The sequence below is a fragment of the Sinohyriopsis cumingii genome, chromosome 3, assembly GCF_028554795.1.
Source record: "Sinohyriopsis cumingii isolate HCF-2022 chromosome 3, ASM2855479v2, whole genome shotgun sequence".
NCBI classification, from domain to species: domain Eukaryota; kingdom Metazoa; phylum Mollusca; class Bivalvia; order Unionida; family Unionidae; genus Sinohyriopsis; species Sinohyriopsis cumingii.
The window spans coordinates 148,727,555-148,741,859 of record NC_142963.1 but is presented as its reverse complement, the minus strand read 5'-3'; positions in this window follow the sequence as shown (position 1 = coordinate 148,741,859).

Here is a 14,305-nt window from a genome sequence, read left to right as displayed (position 1 = left end):
GAAACAAGAATGACAGAAGCAACAGCGCAGGTTGTTCGACTACAACACGACAAAATCAGTGGTATTATGCAAAAAAAGAAAAACCACAAAACTGTACTAAATAGGTAGGTGAAGTGAAAAAAAGACTAAATTCTTTTGCAATTTTGAGAGAAAGAAATTTATCAGTAAAAATATTAGATTTTTTTATTGACTAAGAAGTAATTTACTTATTGAACAAAAGGACAGTTTGCAAGAGGTTCAATAATTCTGTGAAAGTCTTTTTTCACCCAGATATGTTGCAGAGGCTGACCTCCAGGATATTCTCCACAATAATGATATCCCAAATTAAACCAACAGCACAAAGAATCACTAGAAGGAGAAAGATTGAAACGTTGTGAAGTACTGAAGTGTCTTAAAACCATGGATAATAGCAAACGTTGTGAAGTACCGAAGTGTCTTAAAACCATGGATAATAACAAACGTTATGAAGTACTGAAGTGTCTTAAAACCATGGATAATAACAAACGTTATGAAGTACTGAAGTCTCTTAAAACCGTGGATAATAACAAATGTTATGAAGTACTGAAGTCTCTTAAAACTATGGATAATAACAAACGTTATGAAGTACTGAAGTCTCTTAAAACCGTGGTTAATAATAAATGTTATGAAGTACTGAAGTCTCTTAAAACCGTGGATAATAAAAAACGTTATGAAATAGTGAAGTCTCTTAGAACTATGGATAATAACAAACGTTATGAAGTACTGAAGTCTCTTAAAACCGTCGATACTAACAAACGTTATGAAGTACTGAAGTCTCTTAAAACCGTGGATAATAACAAACGTTATGCAGTACTGAAGTCTCTTAAAACCGTGGATAATAACAAACGTTATGAAGTACTTAAAACCATGGATAATAACAAACGTTATGAAGTACTGAAGTCTCTTAAAACCATGGATACTAACAAACGTTATGAAGTTTTGAAGTCTCTTAAAATCATGGATAATAATTGGGGTGGGGAAAGGTTGGGCGGAGGAGGACACAACGGGAACAAGTGTACCAATCAAACTGGTACCATTTCAGATATGCAAAGAGAAGGAATTATAACTGGTCTTACAAAAAGCAATAAGGACAGGCAATTTCTAAAGAACTCGATGCCTATTTCCCTTTAACATATATACTATCATAGATATTGATACAAATTTCCCTTTAAAATGTATACTATCAAAGAAATGGATATATGTTTCCCTTGAAATTGTATCCTCTCAAAGAAATGGATACCTAATTCCCTTGAAAATGTACCCGATCGAAGAAATAGATACCTAATCCCCTTTAAAATGTATCCTATCAAAGAAATTGATACCTAATTCTTTAAAATGTATCCTATCAAAGAAACGGATATAAATTTCCCTTTAAAATGTTTCATATCGATCAAATGAATACCTGTTTCCTTTTAAAATGTATTCTGTCAGAAATGAATACATACTTCCCTTTAAAATGTATACTATCAAAGAAATGGATACCTAATTCCCTTGAAAATGTATCTGATCAAAGAAATGGATACATATTTCATTTAAAAATGTATCCTATCAAAGAAATGGATACCTTTTTCCTTTAAAAATGTATCCTATCAAAGAAATTGATACCTAATTCCCTTTAAAATGTATACTATCAAAGAAATGGATACCTATTGCACTTGAAAATGTCTACTATCAAAGAAATGGATATATTTTTCCCTTTAAAATTTATCCTGTCAAGGAATGGGATACTTAATTCGCTTTAAAATGTATACAGTCAAAGAAATGGATATATGTTTCCCTTGCAAATGTATCCTATCAAAGAAATGGAAGCCTAATTCTCTTGAGAATGTATCCAATCAAAGACATGAATACCTAATTACCTTCAACACGTAACCTATCAATTAACTTCATATTGTATAGCCAACAGAACAAAAACAGTTCTACATTATGATTAATGAAGATTAATTAGGATCCACATGTAGAACGAGTTTTAGATGAAAACATCATAATGATGTATGACCTAATACCTGATGCAAAAATCCCCCCCCCCCAAATACCTGAATTAAATTCAATGGGCATTGAATCGTGCGAATTACAAATTCATACTGAAAGTTATGTTTGCTTTTTTCTTGAATTTTAGAAATTATACTTAATGATGAGTGACTCTATTTTGTAACGGTATAAAATCTTGCCTAATAGTCAGTAGGCATATATCCCCATGGCGTATGTCTTTGTGGTTGTAACTATCTTTATAATCTCTGCACAGATATTCACAATAATGATTAGATAAAACTGGAATATTAGAGACATCAGAATGATCATATATAATTTCCTATCTCACATATGTGCATGAGCATCTCAATCTTTACATATGACTCGGAGGAATCTATAAATAATACACTTCTCAGTGTGATACAATCATATTTTAATAAATTTCGATGTGTAATAAACTGTGTAATACATTATCTATGTAATGACCTTATATTTGTAACAAACTAATAACCTTTGTGTAATACAATTGTATGTGTAATAACCGTGTATTAACCATATAATAAACTTCTCTGTGTAATACACTTATATGTGTAATAAACTTCTCTGTGCAAAAACTTCTGTGCTCAAGTCTTTGACCTTTACGTTAATTTCGGCACAACATAAATAATTTGATTCGAGAGTAGCAGATATGTCAGACTTCAATTATTTAGAATGCTCATCATCATTTTCTTTGCAGAGACCATTACAGTTTGGTATATTAATTCCTACACCAATTTAGATCAGATTCCAAAGACGATTTTTTTCCCCAAATCGGAAGAAATTGAAAAAATTTGAAATCAGCGGTCCAAAAGTCTCCTTACTCCACATCATACAAGAGTAGTCACGTGATAAAATAATAGTTTTTACGACTCCGGCATTGTCAAAATCAAATCTCTTGTGTATTTTGCCTAATCGATATGAGTCTTTCATTAACAAATTAAACAATCTGTTTTTATAAATTTCTTTTAAATAAATCTTTGGGATGAAATTGTATTAAAAATTGAGTAAGGTGAAGCTCAGTGAAAATGGGGATTACAGATAATCGAACACAAAGCTTTTCTCACACACCATCACCCCGGAGTAGAATAAAATTCAGGGCAACATGATGTTGTACAATTTGTTAACTGTTCTTTATCCAGTCGGATAAATTTCGCTGCGTTTATTGTGGATTTGTTCAAGAATGTAATTAGAAATTAGAATAATCTCTGTTGGAAACAAACTTTTTCATCTTGTATGAAATTGTAACAATATTAAATTCAAATGTATGCTTGTAACTGTGCACGAACAACTGTGGTACAATAAAAATGTAAAGGTCGGAGGATAATCTATATTTTTAACAAGGTGGTTTGATAAAGTATGTATTCCATACAAGATGAAGAGGACTGCTTTATTATGCTAGATCACACACATGATATTAACATGAAGTTTTTAGAACACGACCGAGTAATTAGAACAACAAAGGTTTTTCAATATAGATTTTGACTGAACAGAGAAATTATCCGAATCGACAAACTTTTCTTTCGTGTGCATGTAAAACATACAGTGGCAAGAGCCAATGGAAACCAAAACATTTAAAAAATGGAAACCAAAACATTTACAAATTATTTTTTATTAATAACAATGTGATAAATTTCATTATCATTTTCATCATCCTGACTCTTTTCCATGGAAAAATATTTTCTCCTATACTTAGAAGATGACTAAATATTCTAATATCTGATGCTTCAAGCGCTGAGTATTACATAATGTAATTCCAATTCATACTCACCTGACAAAATTGCACATATCAAAAGCATAATAAATGTATATTGTGAAAACACATTCTCTTGCTTCTCTTTCTTACATCTTCTGGGACTTCTCATTCTCAGATCTTCTGGGACTTCTCATTCTTACATCTTTTGGGATTTATCTTTCTTACATCTTCTGGGACTTCTCCTTCTTATATCTTCTGTGACTTCTCTTTCTCACATTTGTGGGACTATCTTTCTTTCATCTTTTAGGACTTATCTGTCTTACCTTTTCTGGGACGTCTCATTCTTATATCATCTGCGTCTTCTCTTTCTTATATCTCTCGAGACTTCTCTTTCTTATATCTCTCGAGACTTCTCTTTCTTATATCTCTTGAGACTTCTCCTCCTTATATCTCTAGAGACTTCTCTTTCTCATATCTCTTGAGACTTCTCTTTCTTATATCTCTTGAGACTTCTCCTTCTTAAATCTATCGGGGCTTCTCTTTCATAAATCTCTTGAGACTTCTCTTTCTTATATCTATTGAGACGACTCTTTCTTATATCTATTGAGACTTTTCTTTCTTATATCTATTGAGACTTCTCTTTCTTATAGTTGCTGGGACTGTTCAATAATATAAACCTTTTGGCCACATTTGAAAACAGGAATCTGGTGAATATTATGAAGCGACTAACGTCAATTTAACTCAACAAAATGTAATAGCTGATGTTGCAGGGTTAACACGAACAGGTGTCATGGCAGTTATTTAGTGTTGCAGGATTTTCACAAACAGATGTCATGACAGTTATTTGGTGCTGCAGGGTTACCACGAACAGATGTCATGACAGATATTTGTTGATGCAGGGGTAACACAAACATGTCAATACGGATATTTGGTGTTGCAGGTGTAACACAAATAGATGTTAATACGGATATTTGGTGTTGCAGGGTTAACACAAACGGATGTCATGTCTGATAGTTGGTGTTAGAAGGTTAACACAAAGAGATGTCATGACATATTTGGTGTAGGAGTGTTAACACGGACAGATGTCATGACGTATATTTTTGGTGTAGGATTGATAACACAGACAGATGTCATGACAGATATTATGTGTAGGAGTGTTGACACAAACAGATGTTATGTCAGATGTCATTACGTTGACAGCAAAATAATTTGTACCTTTGATAAAAGGTGTGAGGGAAAGATAGTTACTTCATAACTATTTAAAGGATTTTGTATATCTTTTCAGCATAGAACTGGCAAAAAATATTGCAAACATGATAATCTGCCATATTTCTTTTGTAAACATATATATAATTGTACGTGATATATAATATATTTGTTTAGAGAATATTGATATCATTTGATATCCAATCTATAGACATTTTTTCTTCGAATTGTACGGACTCTCTATTCGCATTCTAAATGTGATTTATTTACCTTTCAGGCTACAAGAATCCCTTCATAGTATTACCTGTGTATGCGATAGTTTTAGAATTGGATTTATAATATAGTACTTGACATTTAAATTTATGACATGACCTTATGTTATTTAAAATATGTGGTTATGATAAATTGGATTCCTAGAGGGATAATTGAATTTGTAATAGCCCTCACTACCAGTTACATTAACCATTAGTATTGTTTTTGAAAGGTAAAACTTTATAATATGCTTCTAATATAACGAACACATTCTCTCTCTCTCTCTCTCTCTCTCTCTCTCTCTCTCTCTCTCTCTCTCTCCACATTAAAAGCTGTTATATTTATACATGCATATTCATACATACATTACATTACTACATTACATTACATTACATTACATTACATTACATTACATACATACATACATACATACATACATACATACATACACACAGAAATACACTCTGACTGACTGAATGACTAAATTAACGACGGACATGCATACACGTTTTACCAAACCTGTTAACGAAACCATGTTTGAAGACAGAATTATCATCCGTAGAACCACATCCGCTTTTTTGTCTACCACAACCATTTATATACACTCTTTATTATAAAGGAGAAAACCCTTAGGCAGTCGAGCACTTTGATGTTTATAAAAAATTATAAGTTTACTGATTATGTACAATTGATAAAGATTTTATAAGTAGAATAAAAGGAAACATATGGACAGTACATACTAGAGGTTGTCTTGATTTTATAAGTAGAATAAAAGGAAACATATGGACAGTACATACTAGAGGTTGTCTTGATTTTATAAGTAGAATAAAAGGAAACATATGGACAGTACATACTAGAGGTTGTCTTGATTTTATAAGTAGAATAAAAGGAAACATATGTATGTATGTATGTATGTATGTATGTATGTATGTCTGACTGACTGACTTTATTTCCTCTTCAGAAGAGATTTCATTCAGTTAATTTTTCGTTAATACAGAAAATATAGGAACATAGCTTGACATTAATGGACTTACAGTACACTATATACATATATATATATATATATATATATATATATATATATATATATATATATATATATATATATATATATATATACACATATATATACATACATATATGCACATACATACATATGAATACATGCACACATACACACATATATACACACATACACATATATATACACACGTACATATATTCATACATATATACACACATATATATACATACACACATATACATACACATACACACATATACACAAATATAAACATATACATATATACATACATATATATATATATATATATATATATATATATATATATATATATATATATATATATATATATATATATATAAAGAAAACGCAAAATCTAAACACATGAGTGAGAGAACTCATTGCAAACGAGATATATATGCAACATAGATTAAGAGAGGAAAATAAAGAAATTGGAATTATTTACATTCGACTGTAACGATTTAAATGGATTCTCTCACTTAGAACACATGTATATAATTTATAAGATAGAAATGAAATGAGTCCATTTCCCTAATTTACTGAACAAGCATAGTATCGTATATCGTTTTCAAGTTCATTTGTTCTTCTGTACATTGCGTCTATTCCATCAGCCACCACACACATGAATGCCTGCCATGATTGATCATCCATAGAATCAAAGATGTCCAGTCTCTTGCCCAAAATGATATGAAGTAATGAGTCATTGTCCTGACCAAAAAGCCAGTGCGAGTCTTGAATGTCTATTGCTTCTATTAGTTTTTCAATCATAGTATTACGTTCGTCGTTTAGGGCTTGGCAGTATAGTAACATATGCTTGGCTCTATCTGTACTCAATCTCTTGCAGAGTTTACAGTTATATTCATTCTCTGTTGAAATTGAAAACATAGTTAAATAGGCAATGTTAGCGTCCAAGTTTTATGAGGTAAACATTTACCAAGCTTCCAGACAGCGAGTGGTTGAAGGCTAGTATGGACACTTGCATAATGTAAAAGTTCAGGTCTCATTTCAAGTTTAGATCTCCACAATGATTCTCGCAGCAGTGAACTGACGTTTCAATATTCCTCCTCCAGACTGGTTTCGGGACAGAATAGAGGGTGTTTACGTATAGGTGGAATAAAACCGCCAAGCTGGTATTTCAAAAGAACACGATATATATCTTTAACAAAACCTACGGTCTCGCTCTCGTGCATCAGGAAGTCAAGAATTCTTCTGTTGAATATAATTTTTCATGCTAGTGAACCATTAGCTCTGCAGATTTTTAGAATAAACCTAATTTGATTTTATCTACATATCTCTCAACTAACCACAGTCCAAGACTGCTAATTGTTGTTTCTGTAGAAGAGCGCTGATCAAGTCCTATAATTCTTCATGCAGCTTTTCTTTGACATACTTCTAGATCATATACCTGTGACTGGCTCAAGTTGGACCATAATTCGCATCCATATGTCATTGCAGGTAGTACTATTTTTTACCATATTTTAGTACTATTAATTGGATTCATTCCATCCTTTCCAATGCCAGTCCCGACAAGGGAATAAAATACTGATCTTCCTTTATCACAAGCATTTTTCACTGCAGCAGTATTAGAAAGATCTCTGGAGAGAGTAACTCCAGCATAGGTTCTAGAAGAGACTATAGGAATCCTTTTATCTCCGAGCATGAACTTATATTTTTGCATGATTTTTTTCATTTATCATGACTAAGAATAGCCATGCTGATAGCGTTCTTCCTTGTCCTACCCCTTGATTGACTGATTATGGTTTCGAATGATGCCCGTTGAGCAGAACAAGGGCCTTAACTTCTCGAAAAGAATTTTTAATCAATCTCCACAGTTTTCTTTTAACTCCGAGATAGAATAGCTTATAAAATAGGCCATCATGCCATACCGTATTAAAGGCCTTCGCATTGTCCAGGAATGCAGCATAAATGTTTGATTGACCTTCTAAATAATGGGCTATTCCCTCTTTTATAATAAAGGCTGCAGTGATGCCACTGCATCCGCTTTGAAATCCCTGTTGTAAAGAATGAGGGAAATTGATCCTTTCACTAAAAAGAATTAGCCTTTTCAACAATATTTTTTCAAATACTTTTTGAAAAACGGGAACGATTGAGATATCTCTATAGTTATTCATATCTAGTCTGTCTTTTTTCCCACCTTTAAAGATAGATATAACATTTACAGTTTTGAAGTAGTCAGGATAGGTTTCCAAGGAAATTAGGCTATTATACACTTTGCACAAAATAGAACTAATCGACTGACAGGCAAACATTAAATGCTCTGCATATATTTTATCATGTCCACATGATTTATTTTTCTTCAGCTCTCGTACTGCCTCTTCAATGTCTTTCGGTAATATGGTTTCGCACACATCCTTATCTGCTCCGTCATCAATATTTGAATCCACAATATTCTTCATTTTGTTTCTAATTTCAGCTGCAAACGATTCGTTAAAATGAATATCTGGCATTTCAGTACCTAAAATTTTAAAATGCTGGCGCCAGGCGTCATGAATCAAATCAGGGTCCCGTATTATTTCTCCTTCCACTTTTAGTTCAGAAATATCTTGTCTCTGGCCCTTCTTATGAAGTCTTACTATTCTGTAGAATTTCCCTACATCCAGTTCTGCAGCATTTTCCAGCTCATTGAATTGTTCCTGTTCGTACTGGTCTTTTGCCTCGTTTAATTGGTTTCTGAATTTTCTTTTCTCATTTTTATATTCTGCATAAGTTTTAAATTGTGTACCACGTGGCCGTTCTTCTTTTATCCATAACGCTCGTTTTCCTCTCATCTCTTTATGTAGTTCAGCCACATTAATAAATTTCCAGTAAGGTTTTAAGTGTGGCAGGAAGGTTTTCTTTGGAAGAATTTTTTCAGCTGTATTGCTTAAAACAGTCGCAACAGTAACTAGGGCGTTTTGTACATCTGAAATGTTGTGTAAAAATAGCTCCACTGAGTTTAATTGCTCGTTGGTTTCACTTCTGTACCGCTCCTGCTGTTCCGAAGAAGCTTTGCGCCAGTTGATTTTAACTGGATATCTGGAAAATGTTGATTCTAGAGTTCGTCTGGAACTAACAACTCTGCTCGTGCAGGTAAATGATCAGATAGATTGAGATGATGGTCATCTTCAATATTGGCACTACGGACTAAATCTATTTTGGAGGAGGGTATCAAAATGTAGTCAATCAAGGACGAGTGTTTGCCGTCTGATGAGCAATATGTATAATCTGGTATTCCAGAAGGGAAAATATCACATGTTGACATTAGATGCCTATTTTTAAGAAATCATTGAAGGATGTAACCTTTACCATTTGTACTTTTTGGAATCACTTTTTTGTGTAGCTCCGCATTAAAGTCACCGCAGATGGTCACTAAACCTTTTTGACTATATTCATCATAAAGGCATTCCACAGTTTCCATTATTTCTTTATAATCATCTAATGAGGAGTTTGTGGAAGGAAACCACACACAGAACAAAATAATTTGATAGCGCGCAGGCTAATTTCAACTGCAATAACTCTGTCGTTCCCGATATTATTCATAGGACGAACTAGTAATGATTTCCGATAGAAAATTGCAGTTCCTCCAAATCCAGAGGGACGCTTTCTTTCCCATGGACATGTATCAATTATGTTATCCAGTCTCGAAAAAGCTGTAAATATCCTGTCAATGCTTTGAAAAAATTGCAGTTGCTCTGGATACAGCCAATGCTCTTGTATGCATACAATATTTACCGTAGGAAGTAATCAACAAAGATAGGGCGTTCCTGTCATAATGCCCTTCGCATTCCAAATCATTATGTTTAGAGTAGTCATTCAAAAAGTAAACAAAAGCTTTTTCACATGCAATTTAGAGACAAGGGATCATTTATCTCTCATACCATTCTCTGGCTAATACAAATTCCGGCCAAAATCCCTGCTGTAAAGATTTGGTAAGCAGATTTTCCGGAACAGTGACACGAACGGTAAAGTTTCTCCATTCATATTTGACAACTTTTTAAGAATCCTAATATTTGTGATCTTTACTCCTCGATTGCATGCATGTCTGCGTATTACATGATATAGCTCTTCTGAGCCATAGTCTGCTTTAGTTCGAGATAACGACAAAGATTTGGTTTTCGAACTCCTCTTCATTCCACTGAATGGCATAGTACTGGTTCGTACCTGGATTGGTTTCGAATAATTATTATTCACATCATTCATGACATTGTTTTTCAGTGGAGAATTTCTAGCATCCGATAATTGATTCTGATTAGTGTGATTAGTGTGATTTTCTTTCTCAACAATTCTCTTTTCAAATGTTCTTCCTTTATCTGCTTCACATGTTACAGTAGGTGATGCAGTGTTAGGGGTTTGTGCTACTTGAGATTGCATCAAACCTTCAGTACGAATCTTATATGTTGGTAGCCTGGAAACGCTTAAGCCGGTACTTTTATATTCTTGTTGATCTGACATAATCCTATTTCGGGATTCTAGATGATGGCTATCGATTACACTTGTATTCGGAGCTGTATTTGGTGTACCAGATGTATTTGAAGATGGGCAAGAAGATCTGGTCATATCTGCACAGGAGCAAGACAGCTGTATAAAGTTTGTAAGTTGGAGCTGAATTCCACGCATCTGTGCACTTACTGTCTCAAACTGTTTCTTGCTTACAACTTGTAGCTTTTCGATTATCATTGCCTGGCTCTTTAGTACATCTGCCTTGCATGTAGGTCACATTCCAAACGCAATTCCGACTCCCTTGCCTTGTCAATGCTCGATTCGAGTCTTTTAATTTTCTCATCCTTACTTTGTATCGTCCCATCCAAACGAACGATGTCCTTCCTCATTCTCTTCATTTCTTCCATAATAATTGCACAATTGACGTGTACTTCATCTTTCACAAATTGTTTCAGATCAATAAATTTTTCATATTGCAATATGGGAATGCTGGTTTCAACTCTCTCCACTTGACTATTAATTCCACAATTACCGATTGATATATTACCTCTTGACTGATCCATGTTACTCGACTGACCAATTTCTTGACTAGTTTCTTGCAGACTCTTTAAGCAACTAAAACTGTCTGTTCTACTCTGCTTTCCTTTTCCATACCTAGACATAATGCCTTTACTTCGCTAGTGTTACCATCTCTCTCTGGAAAATGAAACATTGCATATATATCGTCTGCTATTTTTTCTTTCACCGGAGCACTATCAGAACGCAATGTCCTCTCCACCAGTCGACCAGAAGGATAACTTGGATAGCTGAGCCTACCAATATCATGCAAAGAACTACGAATATGACGAAGGGACGTTACGTCAAGACTACTCGATGACTCTCGCTTGAATGACTGTTTGTTCAATTTGCCATATTTTTCTCTTATTTCTGCAAGAATACAGAGTTCTAATTGAGAAGCACACGGTAAATCACTATCAGAATCTTGGCTATCCTGAGTATCCTGGGTATCATTGATATCCATGTTGTCACTATATTCATTTATCAACCCTACTTTGTAGGAAATTAGTCAGAATAGTATATACAATGCTGGACATGCTAGGTACTCATTACTTAAATTGTTATGTGTTCATATTAGCATTAACACATGCTGATGCACATGTCCCAGTTAATGACACAGGTAATGAACTGCACGAGCATATACTATCCATAGAACAGGTTACTAATCAGGCTACTAATCCACTGAATAGTGAGTGAACTCAACTTACGACAGATGAAAAATATATACTCATGTATTTATAAAGTATATTGTTTATTCGATGCATTAGACATACAAACTGGAAAACAAAAACCCATCAAGCTTCAGCATCCATAAACACAGTAGCATCAAACATAATTTATGTAGCTTCTCAACATGTCTCCAACAGCACATGCCTCTCAACATAACTCCAACAGCACGTCTCTCAACTTATCTCCAACAGGACGTCTCTCAACTTATCTCCAACAGCACATGTCTCTCAACATGAGCACATGTCTCTCAACATGTCTCCAACAGCACACGTCTCTCAACTTATCTCCAACAGCACATGTCTCTCAACTTATCTCCAACAGCACATGTCTCTCAACATGAGCACATGTCTCTCAACATATCTCCAACAGCACATGTCTCTCAACATGTCTCCAACAGCACATGTCTCTCAACATGTCTCCAGCAGCACATGTCTTTCAACATGTCTCCAACAGCACATGTCTCTCAACATGTCTCCAACAGCACATGTCTCTCAACATATCTCCAACTGCACATAAGATTCAACAGAAACTTCCAAAATACACGATAACGACACACCCTTTCATAGCCTGATACATGAAAATGGTGCGAAAAAAGTATGAAAGGAAAATTTAATTTCATCGAATTTTCTTGAAACGTAGTTTTTATAAAACTACGGTACACATGCCATTCTGTTGTCAAAGGATTCACACAGCAGAATTTCAACACTGGAATGAAAAACACTTCTCTTTTCTCTTATAGGCGTCCATAATTTACCAGAGCTTGAACACATGACATCCACCTTGTCCGCCATCTTATGTATGTATGTATGTATGTATGCATGCATGCATGCATGCATATATGTATGCATGTATGTATGTATGTATGTATGTATGTATGTATGTATGTATGTATGTATGTTAAAATCATTCTCTTGACAACTGGGGATGTTTATAAATTAATTTCAGACTCTCTGAATGAGTAATGTAGGTGAGTTACGTCACTTACATAACAGCCATTTTATTTCCACTAGGAGAGGATAATATCGCTTCTATTAAGTGATAAATGTACATAAATTACCTATAATCGCCCGAGTTTAACCTGATAGTTTGCTTGCAGGCAGGAAGTAATGCATATATGTTGTGAAATTATTTATTTGATGCGTAGTGCACAGGTAAATACGATGTGTAATGGAGATGTAAATGCCAACTTCTTGATCAGATAAATGAATTAAGTGACTGTGTGACAGAATAACATCTCTTTTATTTGTTTCGATTCAGTCACATAGGAAGATTCATGTCCTTTTAACTAGGATGGAATGTTTTAGGTTCCATTCCATTCTATAGATACATCAACAAACACATTGTACTATTAATAATTTTGCGCAGTTTATGTTGTGAAGGATACAGTACTTTGTAATCTTGTACTAGTTTTCTTTTTGGAATGCTTCGATAGAACATTTCATCCATTCTTGCACAATATATATGTTAGTCATTACCAAGGTATCCAAAAGTTTAATTAAATTCTTGTGCATTGCTGACAACTGGTCTGGTACTCTGTCCTCTAAAGATGCTAAGCACGAACATTATTGGAGTGTAGAATACCAGACTGTCATCAACGAGTCAAAGCACTCAGCTTACTCGATTATTATCCCTGTCCAATATCAATTAGAATCTTGAATTATTGCAAATGTTTAATTTATCTGATGTGAAGTTCACACAATGAAAAAACTTTTCATGCCAATTATTTTCAGAAAAAAAACAACACATTTCTCCAAAACCATACATGGTTATTACAGTTCAACAATATTAAATATTATGCGCATCATCTCTTGGAATGAAATAAATACTCTCACTTATGGCTTAAAACCAGGGCCGCCCGAAGAGTTATTTTTGTTTGTGGTGGGAATATATGTTGTGGACAGCTATTAAGGTTTACGGATTTAGGCCAAAAGCATGCTTAGACTTGAGCCCCCGCCTTATGTGCGGGTGCCCATGCTTAAAACGAGGATGGCATCGTTCATAAGCTAGTGGCTCAATGTTAATTTTGACAGTATCGTACCGTTAAAAATGACTCGACGAAGCATTTTGGCTTTATTCTTTCTTAATTTCTCAAACTATTGCTGTTACATAATACATATATGCGTATGGTAATTCTCTTTTAGATGGCTGAGAAATTCGAAGGGAGTAAGAACAAAATTTTAAATTTCATACACTGAGTAAGCTGAGGTACATAGCATGCTTCAATATATATTTTGCAGTAATAAACATCTTACCATAGACTATGCGAAAATATTTTCAGGGACATCTGTTCTTCATGGGTGTGTTTTATTTTGTTTTAGCGTGCTTATACCAAGAAACGTGTATATTCTGTGGTT